At 45.4% G+C, this 16801-nt stretch overlaps 1 protein-coding gene and 1 long non-coding RNA gene across 2 annotated transcripts in view; both read left to right on the top strand.

Annotated features, from left to right (window-relative positions):
* Window positions 1-16801, top strand: part of LOC135901778 (neural cell adhesion molecule 1-like) — a 159070-nt gene that overhangs the window by 33743 nt on the left and 108526 nt on the right. The window lies entirely within an intron of this gene.
* Window positions 1155-3908, top strand: LOC135901777 (uncharacterized). Its single transcript, XR_010564266.2, has 3 exons — window positions 1155-1211; window positions 2053-2191; window positions 3183-3908. It is a non-coding gene; the product is annotated as an uncharacterized lncRNA (long non-coding RNA).

Below are 16801 nucleotides of genomic sequence, written 5' to 3'. Positions count from 1 at the left end.
CGCGGAAAGGAGACTCGCATTGTCAGTGACATCACGAAAGGAAAACACCGTGCCGGCTCGCGGACGACAAGTGCTTGTTTTCTTTGGGCGAATAACTTGACAGACGCCGGGCGAACGCACGCGCATGCGTGTGAGACGTCGCTGACGGCGGGGCGCAAAGGCGCGAAAGAGTGATGGTGCGGAAAAAGTCCCGAAAAGCAGCTGGATCGGGAGAAAGCGGTCCGAATAAGAAAACATTATCAAACGCAGGAAGGGAAAAGCTCCAGAGCAGAGAGAAGACGGGACGTCAACAAGAAAATACGGAAGAAATAGAAACGAAACGTGGGAAAAGGTTGTGCGCCATTTCGAAAACGTTCTTCAGGGGCCGTATTCTGTAGCGGTTCCTTTGGGAACCGGTTCCTTTCGGCTGTTGCCATTGGTCGGCGCTTCGATGTCGTCATCCCTGGTGGGCGGGACGACAAATTTTGATGACGTCACACAGGTTGCCAATCTTCTGGAAAGGAACCGGTTCCCTGCTAGGAGCGGAACCGCGGAGAAGTGGTTCGTTTGAGAGTCGCGCGTGGGGGCGAGCATGATGTCGAGGGTTGCTAGGGCAACCGCGGCTGCCAGCTAATCTCGCGCCAGCTGACGAGCCGGCACCTAGACGAGACGAGACAGAGACGGCAATGGCGGCTCCCTTGGTTGTGCTGCTGGCGAGTGCCGAAAGACAACGACGCGACGAGAGGCAACGACCCGACGCGTTCGGCATGGCCGAAGAAGAGTTTCGAAGGCATTTTAGTCTCTCCAAAGACATAGTGCGACGTCTTTGCGATGAGCTGGAAGGACATCTCGGACCTCAAAGATTGCGTGGTGTCGACACTACGATGAAAGTGCTGTGCGCGCTGCGGTTTTTTGCCACCGGGAGCTTTCAACAGTGCGTCGGGAATGAAGAAGCGATTGCACTGTCGTAGCCTTCGGTCAGCCGGATCATTACAGCCGTCGCCAAGGCCATTACGGTTGTGGGCAAGGAAAAAGGATGGGTTAGATTCCCATCCACGGCGCAACAGAAAGCCGCCGTCAAGGAAGGCTTTCTTAGCCGTGGAAAAATTCCAGGAGTTCTAGGATGTGTGGACGGGAGTCTGATAGCCATCGTTCGCCCTAAGAAGCTCGGCCCCGGCGAAATGGAATCGTACTGGAGCCGTAAAGGTTATTACACCCTCAACTGCATGGTCGTGAGTATTGTTCATTGACAAATATTTTCGATATGTGTTTGCGCGAGTGCACGTTGTAAAAAACTTCGTTTCGTTATTTTTCATCAATTGCCGGCAATACTTGCGTTCCTATTAGAGAAAGTAGCGTTTGTGTTGTATGTGTAATGACGACTTTGATCTTTGCATAGAACACGGCCGCACTTTTTCAGTGCTCTCCAATCACAGTTGAATAGCCTTTTCGATGCTACAATGTAAACACATTACGCGCGACTTAAACCGGAATAGACGCCGTAGCAGTGAAGGGAGTCTTCGTCTGCGAGCGATCCTAACAGAAGACGAGCCCTTGTGATTCTTATTCGACGTAAAACTAAAGCATTGTGGCCAACAGACTGTAAACGCGAAAAGGAGCATCCCATCAATGAAAATGGTGTGAGGGAGAATGAGAATGTGTGGACACCCATTTGCTCTAGCTGTCAATACGGCACATGCTGTTTCCGCGTTCTTTCGCTTGTAATAGGCCCTTTGTCTGAAAAAAAAAAGAAACATAGGTTCACTCTTTAGCAGAATCTTATACAATATGGACGGAAGAAACCAAAAGAATTATTTTGCGCATTGTGTTGTTACCGCACGCCATACATGAGCATGTGAACACATGCCAACATTGCATTTGTAGGTTAAGATGACACTGTTATCATGCTGATCATTAGTTCAACTGCCTACTGCGTATGTTGATATCTCCTTTTCTGTAATTGTGTTCACTGACTGAACAGTAACTGTTTGGCAAGTAGTGTTGTAAGCAAAAGGTTGTGCCACATATTTGTTGCAGTGGCACTGACACCTTCTCTTTGCTTTCCCTTATGAGGTGTGCGACGCGAAGCTGAATATCCTGGAAATTGACCCACGGTTTCCGGGATCGTGCCACGATTCATTCGTCTGGAGGCATTCTACATTTCGCCACCGCCTCACTCGTGGCCTGTTACTTCATGGAGAAGTCTTGCTTGGTAAGTGCACCTGAAGTAGCAGTGCTTCTTCCACATGTAAAACATACACAGTCAAATAGTTTTGCATCCTAGCAAACTTTAAGAAAGCGTGATTTGCTAGAAATGTGTTGTGAATGCAGCGGTACCTAATGAACCTGCAGCGACTATCGAGAGAAACAAGTCTCTCTTAAAAGGCAGATATTTGTACCAGCATGTATACAACAGCTGACATGTTATGCTGTTTATTTATTAATTTCAATACACTGAATGCCAAGTGGAGCGCTACAGGCAGGGGTGGAATTCTACAGAACACGTCGAAATGGCAGTTTTCAAGTATGGTGGAAAAGGGTTGGTGACAATGGACTCGGGGACCTGGTCCCTGTCCTTGGAACAAAGGAATAAGCGTGTGCGTGAAACTTTCGACATCGACGTTAGTGATCGGTGTAGTATATATTGTAGAATGGTGCAAGTTGCGCTATTTTGCTTTGTGTCGCAATGTGTGTGATTTTTTTTGTTGCAGCGACATGTGGTGCTGGAGTGATTAGAAAGGATCAAACGGGTAGCTCGATTTTGGGTACCTTCATGAGAAGAGGTACGAAAGGTAGAGCAAGGATCCCAGATACTGGCAGCATATTCGAGAGTAGACCTTAGAAGTGTTTTATAAAATAACACTTCTGAAGAGAGAAGAGCTAATAAGTTTTAGTGGAAGATGTACATTTAGGGAGGGGCAAATGGGATGAACGGAGCAGAAAACCACGAGTATGAAATAAATATTACATGTCCAACTTAACCTGAGATAGAGATTTGCAGCCAAGAGAACAGGTGAAATAGGGCTTTTCTTTAAAATGAGTTGAACTTTCTTTACAACTTTCCGGGAAGGTCAATGTTTGATAGATATTGCAACAATAAATCCAAGACCCGCTCCTGTTGTAAAAGGGCCCTGGCGTAGACTGTGTTCTTGCATTGCGCCTTAATGTATCCATTTCGTTCACTAACATGCAACACTTTACAGGGGACTCTGGGTACCGGCTAGCGCCATGGATCATGACTCCTGTGCCTGGTCACCCAAATCGCCTCACGGCAGAGGGGCGCTATAATGAGGCACACGCATCAATGCGAAATGCCGTTGAGCGGTGCATAGGAGTCGTCAAGAGCCGCTTCCGATGCCTGCAGATGTATCGGGTGCTCCACTACTCGCCTCGGAAAGCAGCCACTATTGTTGCAGCTTGTGCAGCGCTGCATAACCTCTGCCTTGCAGCAGGCGTGCCTCTGCCAGACGACCCAGATGACGACGGTGCACATGACGACAGCGCACAGCGGCCAGCCCAGGCACAAGTGCCGCTTCAAGTACAGGTGCCACCGCAGGCGCGCCCTGTACAGCCTTCTCGAGCTTTGTTTCAATGAGGCCGTGCGGTGCGCGAATCCATAGTTGGTGTGTTTCGGCTGCCCAGAAATTTGCGCATTGCCTACCTGCAAAGTGTGCGCCGGCGCATTCGCTGGCAAATGAGGCGGAGACATGTGCTGGTGGAACATGTTTTATTTTTCTTTTCATGAAGTAAATAGGCCGTGCACTTCAACATAACACATTGCGTGTGCTCACATGTGGCTAATCGTAATATGCTGCATACTGCGGTAGTGAAAAGCACATGATTTGTCTATGTTGAGCATGACAGATACACATGCAGTGACAAATAGCCATGTGCCATTATGTTACTCCTTTGCTTTGTTCACTGTGCTTTTGAATACTGTCTTGCCAGGGAATGTTTTTTAAATAAAGGTTATTTCCAAGGTGAATGGCAACCAATCTTGCATAGTTGACTATTGCTTTGCGATGCCTATTTTACTGTGCAGTATGCATTGTTCCAAAGCTGAAGGTGTCTGTTCATGTGTGACACACAAGCACAGCACAAGTTGCACAGCAACTGAAATGTCGTTCAAAGCAATCTGTATAGCACATATTGAAACGTATAGCAACAAACGAGACATGCCAAGCACTTTTTGGAGCAGGATTTCTTTACATAGCAGACACTCATGCTTACTACTGCTTTGTTTAAACTCAAGAGTTGCTTCAACATTGCATTTCTTGCACGCATGATTTCACATAATGCTCGTAATTGCTGCTTAACAAGGTGCAACTACGCTATAACACAATATAAACAAAATCATGACAATGAAACATTTCTTTATTTTATTCACTGGGTACCTGCTTCGCCATTCAAGCATTACAGCAGGGAGGGTACAACTCATATAAATGAACACTCAAAATTACATTCATAAAGCATGGAAGAAATCACCATTTGAACAAATACAGACAGTGTCAGGTGGTAGAGTATTTCAATCTCTTATAGTACGAACATAGAAAGAGTAGCGGAAAGCGTCGCTTTTAACCTTCTATTGCATGGCGTCCCATATTTGGCACATACCAGTTACCATTCTTTTTCGCGTGTGTGAGATTCCCAGTTGAGAATGTGATACCATCAGAGTAAATCTCATAGTTATGCGCACATATTATGGGCAAGTGCTGCCATCTCTTGAGCGATACGCAAAACAGAGGTGAAGTAGATTTTGGGATGCAACGTGAAACTTGGAGGGGGCAAACACGAGCAATTGGTTCTTTTTTCTCTGAAAATTTTGACCGCAGAAGCATAGAAAAATTATTTTGGCATATTTTTTGGTCTCGTCAATTCAAGGCAGTTACTAGTTTTCTCAATTTTGCCTGCAACTACAGCAGACAAACCGAAATCGGTGTGTGCCATATTTGGCACAGTATGAAACTGAAATACAAAATATGGTAACGTGCTGCCATCTGTTCAATAGCCCGAAGTTGCAGGTCACTCTATCACAAGATGGAATTTTGACGATCGGTACGGTAAGGGCGAATTGTCTACCAAACAGCCGCCTGAAAAGCGAAAAGGAACTGAAATGTAAAGGACATGGTGCTTCAGAGGCACTCACAAACGCGATACATGACGTGGAGTTATCGTGTGTGCGTTGATACGATAACTGCGCAGTGACATTTCTGCCGAGCTTTGTTGGGAGAGATCCAGTCCAAAAGACTAAGCGCTGGTTTACCTTCGCCAAGGTGTTTCGCGAAATTGATTGCCCCAGTGTAGTAAAGGTCCATAACAGGCACATGGGTGGTGTTGACCTGCTGCACTCACTGTTTGGACTTTACTGCATACATATCAGAGGTCGAAGAAATGGCACTTTCGAATTTTTACGCCTATGCTAGACTTATTGGTAGTAACAGCATGGGTCTTGTACAGGAGGGTGCAGGAGCAGCTTAGGAGGAGACAAGTACTACCGCTGGCTCATTTAAAAGCAGAAATTGCAGAATGCCTTACCTCGCATAACAAGTGCCTACCCAACTAGCGACCAGGAAGGACTTCTAGTCAGGACATCGAATTCCAGGTTCAAGTCAAAAAAGCACAGGGACCAGCGGCCGCAATGCCACCCAAAGACGACCGATCTGACGAAGTCGGCCACTGGCCAGAATTTGACGAGAAGAAACAATGTAAGCGGCCACCTTGCACAAACAAGTCGTTGGTAAGATAGAGGAAGTGCAACATTCATCTGTGCCTGAACGCAGCAAACAACTGTTTCATTTCATTCCCCACATCGCACTAAAAAGACCACCGTCCGTGAAGGTTTGTTTTCCGCCCATGGCAGCAAGAGCGCTCAGCCATCTTCATGGTGTGCCATATTTGGCACAAAGCTTTATCTTTATTATTACAGTCGTGTTTGCTCATTCAATCAATAATGAAAGCTGAAAAAATGACTTTTCATAATTCATGCAATAGAGCGTCAAAAGGAATTTCACATATTTTTAATTTGTGATCTCGCCTTTGAGAAACATGTGGGCGGCTGAAAATACAATTACCTGGCTATCCCCGCATTAGAGTGGTATATGTTATGAAGAAATTTTAATCTGAGGTTTCGGCGACGGTGTTCGAGAAGATGCCAATTTAATGCCTTTTTGCTTTCTGTCATGCTAAGCATCCTGTCATAATTGCCAAGGACAAACCGAACTGCCCTGTTCTGCACTTTTTCTCGTTTATCTACAAGTTCTGTAGTATATGGATCCCAGCAAACACACGCATACTCTAGTGTACTGCGCACATGTGTGAAATACAGTTGCTCCCTAAGTTTCTGTGGCAAGCTACTAAAGATACGTTTCAAGAAACCTAATGCTCCGACAGCCTTGTTCCTAACATGAGTAACGTGTCTGTTCCACCTTAGATCAGCAGAAAAAAATGCACCTAAGTATTTATATTCTCACACTTGTTCAAGAGCAGCATTATTTATAGTGTTACGATTGCTGTCATATGAGCGCTTCCCAGTAAAGGTGACGTGGGCACTCTTTTGCTCATTCAGTGACATTTTCCATTTTTCACACCATGTGGCAATCAAATCCAAATCATATTGTAGTACTTGTTGGTCAGATTCGCTGTTGATGACCTTATATACTATACAGTCATCTGCAAACATTCTAAATATTTATTTATTTATTTACGTGTACCTTACAGGCCTTCGAGAAGGCATAGTGTAAGGGGGAAATACGGTAACACATTAGTATGGAATCGGGAAAGAAATAAACATCAGCATAATGAAAGGAGTGCACACAGAACATGGAAAATTAATACATTAGCAAATACAATATGTAGAGCAATAACAATAAATGGTAAACAACAACATAATAGCATAATAACATTGTAAACGTTTTTACATGTTATACAGTAGTAAGTATTGTAAAAAAATTGGGAGCGCTGAAATTCTTTAACTTGTAGAAAAAAATGCAAGTAAATTACAAAAGACATGACGTGTTTAGACGGTTGAAACGGCATATTGATTGCTTAGCAGATTGCGAAATGCAGTGTGTTTAGATTGGCATGCAGTGGTATCTGGTAGTGCGTTCCATAAACGGACCGCACGGGGCAAAGTTGAAAAATTAAAAGCGTTGTGTGTTGCCATAAATTCGGGTGTAGCTGAACTGATTGTTCAGTCGTTGTGACGTCGAGGATGCTTCTTTCAGGTTTGATAAGGTTAGGCCAACTGTGTGAACAAATCTGTGAAATAATAATCGTACAGAAGATGATATATTGTTCGGCAAGTCGTTAATGTAAATTAAAAAGAGAAGAGGCCCAAGTAAACTGCCTTGAGGTACACCAGAGGTGACGTCAAAGAGGCCAGAGGAAAAGTTAGCAACAACAGTGAACTGTTCGCGATTAGTAAGAAAATTACGAATCCATGATAGGGTCAGTGAGTTGAGTTTAATTGCTGAGAGCTTTGATATCGGGTGACTATGGGCTACACGATCGAATGCTTTCGAGAAATCCAAAAAGATGCAGTCAATTTGTTTATTACTGTTCATATGAAAGTGTAAGTCTGACGTGAATTCTAGTAGTTCGGTTTCGCAAGAAAATCCTTTTTGGAAACCATGCTGTAAATGATGATGTAATGCCTGAAGTGGTGCCATGAATGTGACTTCTGGGGAACCCCAGAAGTCACAGGTACATATTCAGAGGAACATCCGTTGAGAGCCACAGACATCTGTCTTGAGCGAAGATACTCGGCAATACATGCGATAACCTTCTCATCCAATTTGTAAAGTAAAAGTTTAGCGATCAGTAGACTATGCGTAACGACGTCAAAAGCTTTTTTGAAATATAGAAATATACAATCAACAATTTGTTTCTTGTCGACTGCTGAGACTAGCTCATGAGTGAATGCAACCAATTGTGTCGTACACGAAAAACCCTGCCGAAACCCATGCTGACTAGGATGAAGAAGGTTATTGTTATCAAGATGAGACATGATGCAGGTATACACATGTGCCATAACCTTACATACATAAAATGCTAGTTAAGGATACTGGTCCGTAATTCTCAACTCTGTTCCTCTGTCCACTCTTATGAATTGGCACCACTCGCGCTAGTTTCCAATCACCAGGAACAACGCTGTTATTTAAGAAATTTTGAAATAAGCGACAGAAGTACAAAGATGCCCGAGCAATTTATAAGGAATGATGTAGGGATATCATCCGGACCACACACTTTTGTTCGTTTCAAACTCTGTAATAATCACTCGATGCTCGTCACCCTAAATACAACCTCAGACATTTCGCCGGCTCCGACCGGAAAATCAACTCTATTAACCCCCCTAATGTTTGAATGAGTAGACTGAAATACTGATGAAAGGTATTAAACAAAAATGTCGACCTTACTTGACGCAAGCGATAGTAAATAGCTTGACGATTTCCGCTCAAGCTCGGGCTATCTCCTGAGAGGCAACACTAGCGCGCGACCACACATCAGCCATAACGGCGGTGATTGAGCGAATCGCGACAGCACGTCGACTTGGCGTTGACCTAGTGAAACCCATGCGCCTGATGTTCACCTCTTCGTCGGGCTCAAAGAACGGCGGGCAGACTCCGATGGCGCTCGCCCGCCCTCGCGGTCCGGGCAGGCTGCCTCCTCCGGTTCCTCTGTGATTAACACGTTTGTTAGAATATGGTGCGCAAAAGCTCCGTCAACGAGTGTGCTTACCTGGCTGCATCAAGGCGGGCGTTATACACGTCTTTCTTCCACACGCCGCGCCATTGGGCTGCAGTTTTCACTGCCGGGCCCTCAGCGTTCAGCAAGGCAATCACTTGCTGCGAGAGCTCCTCCTTGCGCGCCGCCGTCAGCTGTTGAACCAGCACACACGACGCCTTCGCAAGGTAGGGGTGCTCTTCAACAAATGACACGAGTATATCGCGTTGCCTCGCTGAAACATGAGGACCCAGCAGCCTAACCTTCTGCGAGGACATCGTTTTGGATCCGCGGCGCGCAAACTGGCAAGTCCAAAACGTTAACAAAGCGAGGCAACTTGTTTGCATAGCGTATGGCACACCACCTAGCGACTAAATAAGAAAACAACACAAATAAACTTACAACTCCCAGTAGCGGTCTGCGCCGCAAGCTCACATTTATTACTGAAAATATATTTGCAAGTGTTCTGTAGAAACCAATGTTTTTTTATCAAACCAGCAACATCCTTTAATGGCTATACTGTCCCCTAAGTACAAACAAAAATGATGACGTGATCTTCCGGCAGACCGCCGCTCGTTGATTGGTTCCCCTCACGCCGCCCCGTTCCACTCTTTCTCCGAGTTACGTAATCCCGACGTTACAGCCAAAAGGAACCGGTTCCCAAAGGAACCGTTACAGAATACGGCCCCAGTACAAAGTAGCAAAGTACAGCGGAATAAACAGAGAGAGAGAGAGAGAGAGCAAGAGGGCGTTTTGCTCGTCCGTACTCACTTGGGATTTGGGAAAACGACCGAGCACGCGCGGGGGGCCCTTCGTACAACTGCTCGCTGCATCGTGCCTTCTCCGCCGGATGCGTGCTCCCTTCGCACATCGCACCTATTCGCTTTATTTCTTCATCCCGAGGCGAGAAAGCGTGCGCCCCTTCTTCATCGCGGCCGTGCCTGAAGTCACCGTGTTTATGTTCACCGATCACTCGGCGCTTTTTTCCGACGCGCGGGGGCGCGCCAGGAATGTGCGGCGCGTGCGCTAGCAGCAGTGGCGGCGAGATTCGTTTTTTATGTACGCGTCTACGGCGTGCGTGCATGCGTCCCCCTCGTGCAACGCGGTAAGGAAGGGCTGCAAGTCCCAAGACGCACGAGCTGAATCGCAACCCTGCGCACCGGATCGTTTTAGGGCGCCAGCATTTGAGAGTGTGGAACTTCCCTTCCTCTGACCGTCCGTTTCGTTGTGCGGCGGCGTGAGCTGTCGTCACGTGAGCGAGGGCATGGCCTTGTCGTCATCGCACAACCTCCTTGCCCTCAACGTACGGCGAGGGACAACAAATCTTGTCATCATATTTCTCGAAATCCGAAGAATAATCTGTTTGCAAGCCGACTTTCAATATTTCTTTGGACGTTACAAACAAACAAACAAACAAACAAACAAACAAACAAACAAACAAACAAACAAACAAACAAACAAACAAACAAACAGACAAACAATATAAATTTTCTTTTTGAAATGCAACAATTAAATGCTCAAGACAACATCTCCATGTAGGTAGACAAGTGACCGACTTTTCATGTTCATTATGATATAAACCGCTCTACTTTGTCTAAGCGTAGATATGAAGATGTAAGATCGTATATAGAGCGTTGGAAGTAGCTGTTGCGCCACATTTCCATATCATACCGTGGAATTCAAAGTTTTCTTCATGGTTCTTTTCGTTGTCTGTGACAATGCAGCGGTCTAGGTCAAATTGTTGTCGTGTTTCTCAAAACCCGATGTACAAACGTGAATAAACCACTTCTATGCAGTTCCGTGTACACGTGACATCATATCCGGGCTGGTTAAATGATCGCTTCCGATAGAATCATCAAAACAATTGCGGGCAACGTATAAGGAGTCTCGGATCGGTACTAAAGTAATTACCTATGCATTATTAAGTTCGCAGCTAGAGAAATTGAAGTTTGCTGATGCTTCGCCTTCTTTTTTATATCCGCAAGAAGTACTGACCGCCATGTATGCCAATTTCAGCACAAACAAAGACTCCTCAAATATCCTGAGTTCTTGAAACCTTAAAATCAGTGAACATCCTATTTATCTATTTCTTACTCATCTTACTAAGATTGAGGTGAACGTAACAGACTGTGAGAGTGTGCAACAAAGCGGGCGTTTACGGGAGCATAGTAGTTAACGTATTACAACAATTTTTTATTATCATACCACAGAGGTTAGTGCTTACTAATGTGCAAACAGGTCCGATTTAGACCCCAGTTTTGAATTAGGTCACACGAATTGCACCTACGTTATGCGTTTGTCTGATAGCACAAATAGTGAGCTAAAGTATTATATATTTGGATTTAAAGAAATTTATTTCATTAAAAATGAATTCGTATAAATAACCTGTCGATCGCATTTGTTATTCCTCGAACCGTGCAGAAAAATTAAATAAATGTTGGAAGGAACGGTATCCAACGGAAATTTTAGTAATACAGAAATAAGAAAGAACCACTTTAAATGAACACCTAGTGACCCTTCGAGCTTTACGTACGTAGGAACAAATAAAAAAAAATGAAATTATCATGAGAACATAAAGACATGATACTGTCGTATAATGTATTATGGTGCATTATGGGTGGGTCAAAGTGGGTTGCAACATGATGATTTTTCAATTCACGATGGTGTGGGGAAAACTTCCTTCTACCTTAACTGACACAGGGTGGATGTACAGGCATATGAAGGAATTTTTCGCCGTATTGTAGGACTGACTTCTGTTTCTGCTCGTACAATATGTGTACCTTCCCACTTGCGTTGTTTTATTTGCGTCTTGTAATTGTTTTTATTGTTATGAAGCAGCATCGGAAGCAATTGTATAGAGAAGGAGAAATAAACAGAGACGATAGATACGAACGTGATGACGACAGTTACAAGTAACGATCTGTCCGCGAGTGGACAGATCGGTGGATCGGTGGATCGGTGGATCGGTGGATCGGTGGTGGATTTCGGAAGACAGCTCAGAAAGAAAGTGAGGATCCCGGGCAATGAAGGAGGGACGAGGCAACAGCAAGAAATAGAAATGGGCAAATCCCACACGTACTGTGGGAATCCATCATATGCGAGGGATTCTGACGGTACGTGGCTATGCAGCATTGTTTGGCCTTGCGCAAAACTATACCCGGTCAACCAACGTGTTCCTCTAAATGGATCAAATAGCTGTTTGTGTCGGTCGCAAGGGCACGTGTCTGTTATGACTTCAGCATGACGACGAGAACGTTGATCCTGGCCGTATGGTGGCAAGGGCATTATTTCTACGTCGACCGTTCAATGCGAGCTTATGACATGCCCATTGTAAGCCTCTACATATGATCAAGGCAGCGCTCGTCCTGTCGTCTACTCTGTCTTTGTCCCCGCTATTTTGCGCTAGTCTTTAGAATAATGATCTCTACATATGTACTCAACTAATGTAAACGTAGGACACATGGAGTGTGATGTCATCAGCTACTACGTGCTATGCGATCCTGCGCGCCCATGGTTGTGCCATGCGGTGAATGTAAAACGATGATGACATTGGCCTTCCATCGAATAAATGTTAAAGCATGAATAATTTATCTGATCATGAAGCTATTACAGCGTCGCACAATTCGTACGCAGTGTGCTACTAGGAAAGTACTGATGACGGTGGGTCAATGGCCGGAGATTGTGCAGTCTAACACGGCGTATCGGAGGGCTAGCTGTCATAAGGAAAGAAGACGATAAAGAGGCATGTCACGCATGCGCAGAGCGTTTCAAAGAGTGGGTGGTTTTGGAAGGAAAGAAGCAAGAAGCATGGATAAGGTCGATCCTAACGATTAGAGCAACGGGCTACTGTGCTTGACAGCAAAGGTTCTATTCTGCTGTAGGACACACATTATTTTCTTTTTTATTAAATCGAGGCGAGATAGGAACAAGGCTACCTAGCTAACCACCTACCTTCCCAAAGAGCCGAAAGTGAGCCAAAGGACGCCTCGCATTAAAAAAGCGAAAGCGCATCTGAAACGCAAGAAATACACACCAAAGCACAGTGAGGCACAACGAGGGACAGAATGGTCACGATGCGACGATCATCGGGAGATTCGAAATAAGCGCCGGGGATGATCAAGAGAAAAAGGAAGGATAGAAAGAGATATAATAAAGACACGAAACAAGAGGAGGTAAAGAGGGAACATCAAAGAACGAACCAAGAACTCTAGCAATGAATACGAATCTCGACAGCGCAGTAGACCGGACGAGAGCTCTGAAGACGGCAGATGAGGATCTGCAGGATTGGAGCGCATTGTAGCATGAGAGTTGGGTCGAAAGAAGAAGCAGCCACGCCATCCGACAGCTGCCTCCCAATCACGCTGTAGCAGCTTGACACCTCCTCACTGACACCCCCTCGCTGCCAACGGGTGAATTCTGGAGGGGCGATGGAGCATCGCACACTGCCACGTTGGATATTACGGTGACGACTTGGAAATGGCCGCTTTCTTCTTCATTTACTGCGAGTCCTGTCTTCGTTCCCCAAGCGAATGTCGGTAGGCGAATCCAAAGTCGTTGGTGGCATCTCTTCGGCGAGCAGGGTGAACTACAGGCAAGATGGCCCGCTCTGCCGCAGAGACAACGTTCTTGAAATAGGATAACCTGTTAGCCAGGCTGGAGAGCCCGGCCTGTGCACCAAGGAACGCATGAAGTGATCTCCAACATTTAAAGTTTGCAGAAGATCGGACGTAAAGACAAATAAACGCTGTTCAAATTTAGCAACCAGCAAGAAGGAGCTGGTCCATGGCTTCAACACACATTCATCCGCATGTATTTAGAGCGCGGAAAACAGAGCGCCAAAACGGGACAAAACAAGACGGCGGAAAAGAGCGTTCAGTCCTATTCTGAAGCTATCTTCGCGTAAGTAGTGGCCCAAATAAAAACTCCCTTGTCGCATATGGAGAGGGTGTGTTCCCCTGATGTCGACCGCGTAGCGACTAGGCACATTCCATATAGGGACCCTTTTCGCCTCAGCAGTAGCTTGAAAGGCTGAATTGAAGTTATTTCTATAAGAATACCATTTATGGGGGATTTAAAGAATTGGTTTCACACAGCAACTTGACGAGCCATAACACCTAATCTGAGGGCAGCAGCGGAAGGCACAAGGCGTTTTTTCGCAGGTGGTTTATTGCTTCACTTCGCTGGTCAAGCTTAGCTGGAGTGGTACTCGCGGAAACAATTCGCATCGCCACGTTGCCTCCCGTATTCATAAAGGTTATTTGCAACGTTCATCTGCTAATATTTTCAAGCATGACGCAACACAGTAATGATACCCGGCAATGTGTATCAGCGCTGCAACACGGCATTGCCGTGCTTTGTCAGAAAAGAAGTACACGAAGGGGTTTCTGCTCAACGTCTTACACAACCTTTTCCTAATGAAGCATGAATTAGGAACATAATTCCAGAAACATAATTCCACACACACACACACACACACACACACACACACACACACACACACACACACACACACACACACACACACGCACACGCACACGCACACGCACACGCACACGCACACACACACACACACACACACACACACAGACGCGCGCGCGCGCGTGCACGCACACACGCACATACGCGCACACACTATAATAAGAGCTCTAGTAGGTTCAGTAATAAATAAAAAGGAAGTTTCCACTGACGCCCTCACAGCACTGCCGAAGGGCGAGGTCGTAATTTCGGGAGTTTACGATTACCCAAATGAGAAATATTGAGAACACAACACCCCCTGAATAAGTCCCTCTACTGCTTCTCGGAAGTATATACTAAACCATAACTAATCCTATTTATCTCCTCAGGGACAGGCTGTGGCAGTTGGTTTCGAGAACTGTCCTGCAGCCTCGAATAATACTTTGGTGCTACTGAGGCATTGGATTGGACATCTAAACGATGCAGGATAAGCTGCAACGCCACTGCTTAGCGTGGAGTTGCCATGGTTACCAAGACAGAAAAGAAAGTGGCGGTGTTTCTCCTATTCCGATAGGAGCTGCACAAGTGGCACAAACGAGCCTGCCTGCACTTTTCGTTCGTGGGATCTGGCAACCACTCGTCCGTTCAAATTTCCTTCCACTGTGCCTGAAGTTTCCCCGAAGCTCCTTTGACAGCTGCAGCTTATAACGCAATTCTATCGACGCCCAGCTTTTATAATATATCTATAAATTTATGCCTATATAACGCATGAGGAGGAATGCCGTGGAAATTTCAGCGAAAGATCGGAAAGAACGGAGCTACAATGACTTCCAAGAATTTCTTCAGCGCTATCGAGCTGTCAACTTAACGATATTCTTCATTTCCTTTATTTCTGCCACAAGGAGCTTGTCACTCCTTTCTCCTCTTTCCTTATCCTACACTCACAGTTTTGAGGTTAGCGTTGTCACACAGTGGAACTCTTTCTTTCTTTCTGTCTTTCTTTCTTTCTTGCTTGCTTTCTTTCCGCTGTAGAGCCTTGCCCACCTAACTGAACCGGCTTCCTTTTCTGCCTTGTCAGCAGGTTACAGAGGCTCTGGTTTTTATCAAAAGTGTTCGAAACTAAAAACAGTGCCGCTTCTATACTTTAGCCCAAGCAATGTTTTCAGATGACTGAATGAATATCATTTTTTACACTATCTGTGGCATGAAGAAGGTCGCAGTTATGCCGACAGAAGGAAGAGACTCGGGTAAGCAAACCACTAAAAATATAATAAGTTCTAGCTATCGGCGACGCACAAAGCGTGCAAGTATTCGGTCATAGTTGTGCTTTGGTACATGGAAATAACAGCTGTGCCAAGCATTCCTGTATATTAGGCTTCGCCACAATAATATTCTTTATGTGGAAAAGCCAGCGAGAAATCAGAAATGTTAAGATGAAAGTAGTAAGTGTCACTGGTAAGCCATCCGGCACTATATAGATGGCGGTATTCAGTTAATAATATGGCGCATATTAAATTAATATCTCTACCTTACACTTACCTCCTCCTCATTCTATCCTTTTTACTTCCCGTTTTCCTATCTTCAACTTCTGTTTTTATCCCTTCCTTCCTAAACAGTAGCCAGGCGTTTTGCCCCCTTCGGTGGCCGCTGCGAGCCTGTCCCTTCCCCAGCGTCCTTCTGCGTAAATTGTCATATGTTTTCACAAAGAGAATAATCTTATTAATAATCAGTATTCCGCGTCCTGACTGAGAGTTGTGTGTGCACGATGCTTGTCGGCGCGGTTGTTTTACGTCGCACGATGCACGCGCTGTAATCATGTTGAGCAGAACAACTAGTTGGGCTTGTTGGTTCAACATAGTGGAAGGCTGCAGTGCGAGAACCGACGGAGACAAAGGAGGCACATAAGGCTCGGACTAAAATTCACCGTGGAACCTAACAAGGACGGTCCTGGCCTATTGAGTCCTGCCAGAGAAGTCGCGAAATGTGCACCGGAAAGTGAAAATGACGGCTGCGTCTCGCGTGGCTTTGATGTGCTCAACTGAAACGTTACAGCGCTGTGCCTGTGTACTTTGTGTGCCTCCTTTGTCTCTGTCAGATCTCACGCTGTAGCCTTCCGCTATGCTGTAATTATGGTTAAACCGCGCTGAATATTGTTTCTTCGCTTTATGTAACAGGCACATCGAACATAAAGAATGACTCCTAATGCGTAGAGAACGTGAAAGATGTGCGCTGACAAAGCCATCAAATCAGTGCAGGAAATGCGAGCCACTAGAGAAACGCTTCAAAACTCCCCATGCCCGAGTTATTGTAATTTGGAAAAATATGGGACTCCAAGGCAGGCATTTCAGAGGATGCAGTCAGCCTTACGAAGCAAGACTCGTGATCACTGGTATGTGAGACAAACGAAGTTCTCGATCAAGCCCTAACGAACGTACACGGCATGATTTTTTAATGACTGCCGGAAACAATGACATTGCCGGTAACGATCTTGTTGATGAAGCTGACCGATCAACCCAAGCAAACCACCCATTGGCTTTAGACATAATGAATCGAGATAGAAGTTATGTTCATATAGAAATTCAAGAAAATCTTCACATATTGCCAGAAAAAGAATTTTGGAACTCAGACATCGAATATCCTCCATGGC

The sequence above is a fragment of the Dermacentor albipictus genome, chromosome 1 (genome assembly GCF_038994185.2).
Source record: "Dermacentor albipictus isolate Rhodes 1998 colony chromosome 1, USDA_Dalb.pri_finalv2, whole genome shotgun sequence".
Taxonomy (NCBI): Eukaryota; Metazoa; Arthropoda; class Arachnida; order Ixodida; family Ixodidae; genus Dermacentor; species Dermacentor albipictus.
The sequence above is the reverse complement of the archived record's forward strand: the minus strand, read 5'-3'. Positions and strand labels throughout refer to the sequence as shown.